This window comes from Argopecten irradians, chromosome 14, assembly GCF_041381155.1.
Source record: "Argopecten irradians isolate NY chromosome 14, Ai_NY, whole genome shotgun sequence".
Lineage (NCBI taxonomy): Eukaryota > Metazoa > Mollusca > Bivalvia > Pectinida > Pectinidae > Argopecten > Argopecten irradians.
This window is the reverse complement of record NC_091147.1, coordinates 11,425,078-11,435,468: the sequence shown is the minus strand read 5'-3', so window position 1 is coordinate 11,435,468 and position 10,391 is coordinate 11,425,078. Positions and strand designations below refer to the sequence as shown.

At 38.2% G+C, this 10,391-nt stretch overlaps 1 pseudogene; it reads left to right on the top strand.

The window, feature by feature from the left end:
• Positions 1 to 1,157: 1,157 nt before the first annotated feature.
• LOC138307036 (piggyBac transposable element-derived protein 4-like) lies at positions 1,158 to 7,697 on the top strand (annotated as a pseudogene).
• The last annotated feature ends 2,694 nt before the right edge of the window (positions 7,698 to 10,391 follow it).

The following is a 10,391-nucleotide window of genomic DNA, read 5'->3' as shown; positions in this document are numbered from 1 at the left end:
CAACGGAAATATCTACACACTTGAAGACACCAGAGAAGATAGTAAGGCAGGCTACTACCCAAGTCTTTAGTAGATAGAGCAGGTTCCACTTTTGCCGTTTTTACCTGATTCTTACAGAAACTTTTTTTATGTATGAGACATGTATGTATTTGTCTTTATAAGGTTCCATTTTTGCCATTTTACCTGATTCTTACAGAACATATTTTTTACTTTATGTCTGAAACATGTATTTACTCGTCTTTATTAAAGTATTACTCACTTAAGAAAACTCTTCTTCTTGCTAATGTAGCCAGGTGTCCTCAAACGTTATTTTATACATGTTAATTGTACATTACCATTTTAGAACCGGCACTTTTATCCGAACGATGAACTTTTTGGAAAAATCGTCCTTATATTTCCTAATAATATTTCAATGACAAATCGTTTTAGTGAATCTGAAGGCAAAAAGCTATTTTTTCCACACTTGCTTTAAAGGCATACTACCTTTCCGGAAGAAAACATAAAAGGTTTTTAAAAACATGAATAACATCAGAAAATACATACCAATGGCCTAAGATGAGGTAACAACACCAAAACATATGCAAGATTTGCAGTGATAGTCAACTACCGCGCGGTATTTAGGACGACGGCGGGAAACATAAGACGACCCGCGTTATGAAAATTAACATTTTATTTATTTTAATCAAATTGTTCAGAATGTGATGACACGTGTAGTATTAACGGTAAGTTAATAACTTTAGCGACTATACAAAAATATCGATCTCGTTTTACTTTTCCCATTTTAGAAATTAAAAGCCGTTTCGGAAAGGTAGTGGGCCTTTTAAGTATATATTCAGATAAAGTTAAATTAATGCAATGAGAAATAACAGACTTCTAGCCTGCCTGAAAGACAAATTACTTCGTAATGTAGTAAGTAATAAAGCAACTGAATCCCCCCATTTTTTTATATCCCGACCTACCTTACATTTCAATTATGTAACGTGTGTCATGCATACAACTTTTGTTTTCCTGATTATATAATTCATAGAATAAAAACTGATTAAAAACATTATAAAATGAGCACAAATAATATGGTTCCCTGTATTCTCAGATATGCAAGGAAATGTCTTAGACAGCATGGATTATCGCTCCATGCACGACTTAACAAATGGAAACCGATGACCATTAGCGAGTTCAAGGGCTTCCTAGCAGTCGTAATCAACATGGGTTTGATACGGAAATTCACTATTAGCGAATATTGGAATCAGAAACTGGACAGTCAATCCACCAAGTGGTTTCAAAAGATGTTTCCGAGGAACCGATTCCAGTTGATATTGAAATGCTTCCCTATCACAAAAGTGAGAAACTTCCCAAACGGAACAGTCCTGAATACATGTACTTGCACAGTTCAACATGTTGCACTTATCATAAAACGTAAACGAGAACTCATTCCTCTTCATGGCGTTATAAATATAAAGGCGGGAGACGTTTTACGATATCATAATTTTGCAAAAGTCTAACTTTTTACTAGATATTGGTTAATTTCATATTAAATATGGTACGATTTTCCACTATTCTCATTGGCTATGTAGCATATCAACACAGTGTTTCCATTTTTAGAAGCACCTTGTTAATATAACTTTGTTATAACTTTATTGCCCACACGTTAGTTCTTCAAGGTGGCGTCCTATGACTAACGATTTTTTTTGTAATTAACATGCACCTTTGGAAAGCCGTAAGAAGCTACATAAAGTCAAGGACATCTGATTCGGTTTATATGGTGTTATACCACCCGCGGTCATTATTTCAAGGAGTTATAAATAACACCATGCGAACCTCAACAAATATCCATAATTGATATACAGTGTCGTGCCAAAAGTCTTTCACATTTTATGACGCGTCGTCGGTCAATACCCGGAAGTAATTACAGTTTCTTTCCTCGCGATTCAAAAATTGGTACTAGAATCGGAACTCTTTTGTGTTGTGCAAGATGTAGTGCAGGGGTTATCTCCCATATCTGTCAAATTCGCGTGGGGCTATTTTTAGTTTTGTAGCAGACGTCAACAATCATGAAGGATGGTTCGCCGGGAATTGACGTTGGCTGAAAAGGAACAAGTGGTACGATTGAAAGAAGGTGGTAGAAAAGTTGTAGATATTGCCAAAATTGTAGGATTCTCCCTTTCAAGTATCAGTAATTTTTTAAAGAATTTCAAAGAAAGAGAAAGTATTGAAAATAAGCAGCGAAGCGGGCGGCCCAGATTAACAAGTGAACAGGGGGATCGACAACTTTTTCGCCTAGTAAAACATTATCGTCGGCAAACATTGACAGATTTATCTACACAATTTAATTCATTTACTCCTGTTAAAGTTTCAAAACGTACTGTACAGGGAAGATTACATTTTGAGGGTTATTCCAGGCGGTCTGTATGTAAAACGTTGACGATATCGGCAGTTAACAGGAAAAAACGAGTTGAGTGGTGCCGTGGACATAAAAATTGGACAATTTCTGAAAAATTGGAACACTGTAATATTCTCTGATGAGACACAAGTAGTTTTAGGCACTGATCAAAAAGTGTATGTGTGGAGAAAAGCCGACGAGAAATGGCGTCCCGAGTGTTTGGGGATCAGGACTGTACGTCACGGTAGTTCCCGAGTGTCAGTGTCGTTTTGGGGGTGTGTTTGTGCCTCCGGAGTAGGTGTGCTGAGACCAATAGAAGGAAATTTAAATACAGATAAGTACATTGAACTATTAGATCAAAATTTATGGCCTGTTATATCTTGAAACATTTTCCCGATAAGCCTTGGATATTCCAAGATGATAACTGTCCTGCACACATGTCGGGAAGGGCCCAGCAGTGGAAAACAGAAAACAATATTAATTGTTTAACCTGGCCTTCTCAGTCTCCAGATATAAACATTATTGAAAATGTATGGAGAATGATTAAGATTTGTCTACAGAGAGTGCAGCATACTATTAAAAGTCGCCAAGAACTTATTGATGCTGTAACTTTGATTTGGACTTCATTTACTCCGGGGTATATTGCTGCGCTGTATGCAACTTTACCAAGACGAGTCCAAGCAGTAATTAAGGCAAAGGGTCAAGCAACAAAATACCAAAATATCAGGTAGGTGTGTTCCATGGTTATTGATGCTGTAACTCTGATTTGGACTTCATTTACTCCGGGGTATATTGCTGCGCTGTATGCAACTTTACCAAGACGAGTCCAAGCAGTAATTAAGGCAAAGGGTCACGCAACAAAATACCAAAATATCAGGTAGGTGTGTGTTCCATGGTTTCTGAGTTATGGTTTTCTAAAGTTGCAATATATCAATTCACAAGACGACGAGACGTCATAAAAAATGTGAAAGACTTTTGGCACGTCACTGTATAAGCATTGAAAGAGAATGTATGTGTATCATACATTAAAAGATATTCGGATGAGTGGATAACGTGAGATACATGTATATCTAATACGTTAACCAAGGAAGCATATAAATATGCTTAACATAAATTATATCATAAGCTTCTAATAGCTCAATCGGCGCATCCGGCTAGCGTTCGGAGATACTGGGTTCGAAGCTACATTTTATACAAGTTATTGGTAAAGTGATTTTACAATTGCGATAAAAATGGCACTATATAAAAGACATTATTATCCTATAGAAATATTTATCATATATTATTATGAGATCATTTACGTACGATAAACATGTTGATTCGGAGTTATATACCAACCAAGGGTGTAATATTTCATATAATAAATGTTTTATATCCGCTGTGTCGTTTCCTGACATAGTTTCAATAAATTGTTTCTTATATGTAAACAGAATGCATTCACATGTATATGAATGATTTGGATTTTTTTCAGACCCGACGGACACTTTAAACCTCTGCTGGATTTCGTACCTCAAAGGGAAGTGTCTGTTGATGAAGCACTGGTCGGGACACGTGGCAGAACTGCTATGTTGCAATATATACCGACATAGTCTTACAAATTTGGAGTGAAATTTTGGGTTCTGGCCGAAAGTTGTAGTTGTTGTGGTTGGCATGTGTTGTTATCTTGGAAAGGTTTTCAGCCTTCTCCTGTTGGAGAGTTTGTTTGTTTGTTTGATTAATTAAAGTCCTATTAACAGCTATGTTCATGTAAGGACGGCCTCCCATGTATGCGGTGTGTTGTGTGAGGTGCGTGTTTTGGGAGACTGCGGTATATTCGTGTTGTGTCTTCTTGTATAGTGGAACTGTTGCCATTTTCATAGTGCTATATCACTGAAGCATGCCGCCGAAGACACCAAACAACACACCCAACCAGGTCATATTATACTGACAACGTGCGAACCAGTCGTCCCACTCTCTTAATGCTGAGCAACTGTACGCACTAGCAGAAACTACCACTTTTATAGACTTTGGTGTGTCTCGGCCGGGGAGAGAACCAAAAGCCTTCAGCATAGTGGCGAGCTCAAGAGTGAGTTGGTGACATTAGGAAGTGGAACGTAAGCTAGGAAGAAAGAAAAGATAATATCATGAATTTAGTCGCCTTTTACCATGCAATAAGGACAGCAGATCTATTTCTTCTGTCTTATCTGCAGGAACAATTTGTGAATGGCGTAATTGTAGCTGGTTCTTATAGTTATCTACTTATCGGAATATCAGTAGAGTGGTTCGTCTTATCTGAAGTTTCACTTCTTACCGAAGTCCATTATGAGTAGTATCTATTCTTTGGGCAAGTTCATTGAGAACTGTCGCAGTGTCGCTGTTGCCCTTAATCGAGAAACAAGTGTTCTGAGAAGCTGGTATCTTGTATAAGGCATCTATATTCGAGGCAAGTTCCTAAGCATAGACATAAATTCGTTCTTACTTTCCATGACTCTTTTCATCTTTCCTTCTACTTTTTTTATTCCCGGTAATTTAAAGTTTAAAGACATTAAAATAATCAAAGAAACAAACAGATCTATCTTTTTCGCTCCATATTAAGAGAAGAAGATAAATAATACGGTGGCTACTTTGGTAGATTCCTTGCACAATCTGATTAACCCTTTCGCTGCCACGGCCAAATTTCAAAGGTGTCTACGTTGTGGAGATTATGACGTCGTGAATACTACGCAACGTGACGTTTTACATTTACATTTTTGTTAAGGTTTTGTCGACGTTCTAAGTAAAATTTCATCATATACAACATGTATCTAAAATATATATATTTTCACCACTTCGTATCAGTTTCGTAAACTCGTTCTGATACCATTAGTAACATTCCTTTTTGTAAGGTAGACATAAAAGTAAACGAAATGTTTCCATTGCTTACGTCTTCTAAGTTTATATACTCATTTGAAGGAATATAATTTATGTGTTTTTCATTTCATTTGAGTACATGTTCGTGGAGTGTAACGTTATCAGAAGCCTTGGCTAGCGAAGATGATAATAAAGCCACCAACTAAGGACATATACATGTATATGCAAATGTGTTATCTTGTATACTAATGATAGTGTTACACAACAAGTATGTATTTTTAGCAAATTAATATCAAATATAGATGTAGGCGGGGGATTCTTTTAATCTATTTTGCACTTTTTTCACACTTGTACTATAGAGTCAGTAATTAGAACATAACTTGAAACACAAATGATGCTTTCCTAAGCATGTGTGTATCCTAATTATGCCGAGATCGGTTAATCCTCTATAATGGTACATACATGGCGCGCAACACATAGTTTGTGAACACCGGCTTTGCATCGTGTACATCTTGTTTTACAACGGCGACGGACTCTGTGTTGTCGATCTGAGCACACGGAACATACATAGAAGACCGTCCTTACATGACCATAGCTGTAAATAGGACGTTAATTAACCAAACAAACAAAAGCACTGTTAGCGTTAGTACTGTAGCTGCTGCCACTATTAATTGATAGTAAAAGGCGACTAAATTTAGGATTTCATCTTTTCTCTCCATCCTAACTTTGTTCTTCCTAACGTCTCCCTTGACACCGCCTCATTTCTACACTTTGGCTGAGCGCTCGCCGTTGTGAAGAAGGTTCTGTCCCCTAGCCGGAACACACCAAAGTCTATAAAAGTGGTATTTTCTGCTCCTGCTTAGCGCTCAGCATAATGGGAATGGGGCGACCGTTTTTCCCTTGCTGTCAAACAGAGGGCGAGAAGGAGAAGGTTTATATAGGCTTATCCTGTTATCTAATCCTTTTATGTGTATCTGTATATGAAATGAAACTATCGGAGGGCGCTCTTTACTGGCATAACAAGGGCAACAGTTCCACTATACAGGAAGACACAACAATTTGTTTGTTTAATTAATTAACGTGAACATACCGCAGTCTCGCCAAATATTGGCACAATCAAGAAACACCTGTTTGAACCATTTATTGATTAATTGAATATCCCTGCAAATAGGGCGTAAGAATTGTACCTGTTGCTCTTGATGCATGATAGTAAAAGGCGACTAAATTCGGGATCTTATCTTTTCTTTCTTCTTACCTTACTTCCTTCTTCCTAACGCTGCCCTGCAGGTAGGGCGTGGAAATTGTTCCTGCTGCTCCTATTGCATGATCGTATAAGGCGACAAAATTTAGAATCTTATTTTTTCTTTCTTCCTAAATTACTTTATTCTTCCTAACGTCTCCCCTGACATCACCTCACTTTTAGCCTTTGGTTGAGGTTTAACCCTGTGAGGAAGGCTCTGGGTTTTGTCCCCTGGCCGAGACACACCAAAGTCTATAAAAGTGGTAGTTTCTGCTTCTGCTTAGCGCTTAGCATAACGGGAGTGGAATGACAGGTTATAAATGCGACTTGCGAGACTTGAGGGTGGCTTAACTCTTTCAGTTAGGAAGAGGAGAATAGGGGCAGCAGGTACAATTCTAACGCCCTACCTGCTGGGCTTTCATTTTAGTGTTTTAACAAGCGTTTCAAATCAACGATATGATCAACCACGTGGCAGATTTAACTGCAGTCTCCCAAAACACGCACCTCGCATAACATACACACAACACACCACATACATGGGAGGTTGTCTTTACGTGACCATAGCTGTTAATGGGACGTTAATTAATCAAACAAACAAAATATATGTAGATTCCCCTAGAACCTTAGTTGTGCATATTGCATTTTCGGACCGAGCGGTCAACAAGATGGCCGTTAGGTAATTGAAGTTTGTTAAATATCTCAGGAAGTACTGATTTTTTTTCTTCTCAAATCTCATGTAATACTATGATTTGTTTGTTTGTTTGTTTGATTATTTTAACGTCCTATTAACAGCCAGGGTCAGTAATACTATGAAGTAAAAGTTTGAAAAGCAGAGAAAAGATTCCTCTTTCCATTGTCAGACGTAGATCATTCTTTGGTTGGCGCCAAGATTTTACATGACCGTAGCTGTTAATTGAACGTTAATTAATCAAACAAACAAATCATTATTCAGGTATGGATTAAACACATATCTAATTTGTGCCAAATCTGTTGTACTGCCGTAGAACTGTTTTTGGAAGACAATATTGATGGTAACTCTTGTGACAACAACCGGTTGCCCAAAAGAGTGCCCTATCATTTTGACAGACTGAGCAACTTCCAAACATACAAACTTTACATATGAGATACTCTGTAAAGGGATTCAGCGCGACATTTTCCTCATCCAAAATATTTGTGACTTGATGGCTTTCAGATATAGACTGTATTGGAACAAGTATGGCAATGCCAAGTGCCTTCAGTGAGCAAGCTTAAATCAACAGATACATTTTCTGCAGTCGGCAAACATGCACTGTGAAACCAGCGGCCACATCCCTCATTGTCACGGCCGACCCGCAAGATCCCATGATCCTCATCATACCACATGTATACACTTCATCTGCAAGCAACCAAGTGCGTCCCAAAGGTGAATCATGTGATTGCTCCGATTCGTTGTTTGCCTGTAAATTAAAGGTTCAATGTATTTTGTTATGATTTTTGTAAATTGTATTACCAATACATTGTTTGACAACTGCATGCTACAGTGACAATTACTAATTAAAGTATTTATAAGTTGTATCAAATTATGAATGAGGTTGAGATCAGTATGAAATGTACCTTTCGGCGTCTTTTTTTTTTTTTTTTTTTTTTTTTTAGGAAGGGGGTTGGGGTTCATTTTTGGTAGTTCTTCCAGGTTAGTTTTCGCGTTCTTTGCCTTTTGTCTTCACCATCTGCTATGTAAGATTTAAATATTTAGAAAATGGGACATTTAATTTCAATTGATTTCAGTAATATTTACTGATGGTGGAAGAAAGCAGGTGTACCTGCATTTAAAACTATTGACCAACAACAGCTATGATTTCCAAATTTGCCTTTCAAAATACTATGACAATTATCCTTCCTAATGCCTCCCTTGGCACCGCCTCGCTTCTGGCCTTGAGTTGAGCGTTCGCCCCTGTGAGGAAGGCTCTGGGTTCTGTCCCCTGTCCGAGACACACCGAAGTCTATAAAAGTGGTAGTTTCTGCTCCTGCTTAGCGCTCAGTGTACAGGGAGTGGGACGACTGGTTCGCCTGTTGTCAGTATAATATGACCGGGTGGGGTGTGTTGCTTGGTGTCTTCGGCGGCATGCTTCAGTGATATAGCACTGTAAAAAGGGCAAAAGTTCCACTATACAAGAAGACACTACATGAATATAACGCAGTTTCCCAAAACACGCACCTCGCACAACAAACACACCATACATGGTAGGCCGTCCTTACATGACCATAGCTGTTAATAGGACGTTAATTAATCAAACAAACAAACAAATAAGCACATCTGTAAATGAATACGTTACTTTTATTGTATTCAGATAAGTAATAATAAATTATGTTACCTTCTTACTTTTTCCCCTTGGTCTTATTTTGTTTGAGTTGCATGTAGATTTCGGCTCCTACCAAAGAATTTAAAGTAATTATCTCCTTATGAATTTGATAAAAGTATTTTAATTTAGATGAATTTACCAACAGCTAAGCTAAATGTTAGATCTCGTGACATGCAATGTTGATGTGCCATCATTTGAAGAAAACATGATGTAGTTTAGATGATTTTGTACTGACTGTTTTATTTCTTCATAAAAAGGACAAAGGTTGATATTAATATTACTCTTAAGATCAACATTTATTACTCAAAGATCAACATCTGCAAAACACCAAATATTATTATCATAATGATATGACATAATGTTTTAATTAAATTTAAAGACTTGCCTGTTATAACTCCAGAAGTAGATATGATTCGTGTCTGTTTGTCTTTTTGCAAGTAGTGTCTGGTATGGGAATAAAGATATCTGATTAACTAAAGGATGGCCCTATAACACAAATATTTGTGTTATAGGGCCATCAAAAGACAATTGTGTTTCCATAAGATGTTTTTTGTTATTATAAATACCTATTTTTTCCTATAATTAGATGATTGTTTACATATCCAACACTCAATGCTAGCTCTGAAAAGGATTTCTTTGAAGGCATAAACATGACGACATCTAGTGGCTGAAGCAAACATGTCGTATGGGGTGGAAAAACAAAATAATTCAACATTATTTGCTCTGGCCTCTTCAACTAATGCCAAGGGGGTGTGGCTTTCGTGGGTTCTGTCCCCTGGCCGAGACACACCAAAGTCTATAAAAGTGGTAGTTTGTTCTTCTTAGCGCTCAGCATACAGGGAGTAGGACGACTGGTTCCCCTGTTGTCAGTATAATGTGACCGGGTGGGGTGTGTTGTATGGTGTCTTCGGCGGCATGCTTCAGTGATACAGCACTATAAAAAAGGCAACAGTTCCACTATACAAGAAGACACAACACAAATATACCGCAGTCTCCCCAAACACGCACAACATACACACCGCATACATAGAGGCCGTCCTTACATGACCATAGCTGTTAATAAGACGTTAATTAATCAAACAAACAAACAAACTTGTTCATGGTTAACAGCAGGGGTCTCTCTTTAGAGGACTGTTTTAAGAAAATCATCCAGAACCACGTAAGAGACAGCTCCCCATCCATATAACCCTGCAGGTAGGACGTTAGAGTTGTACCTGCTGCCTCTATTGCATGATCGTAAAAGGCGACTAAATTTAGGATCTTATCTTTTCTCTTCTTCCTAACTGACTTTATCTTTCCTAATGCCTCCCTTGGCACCGCCTCACTTTTGGCATTGAGTTGAGCGTTCGCCACTGTGAGGAAGGCTCTGGGTTCTGTCCCCTGGCCGAGACACACCAAAGTCTATAAAAGTGGTAGTTTCTGCTCCTGCTTAGCGTTCAGCATACAGGGAGTGGGACGACTGGTTCGCCCGTTGTCAGTATAATGTGACCGGGTGGGGTGTGTTGCTTGGTGTCTTCGGCGGCATGCTTCAGTGATATAGCACTCTAAAAAGGGCAACAGTTTCACTATACAAGAAGACACAACACTAACATACCGCAGTCTCCCA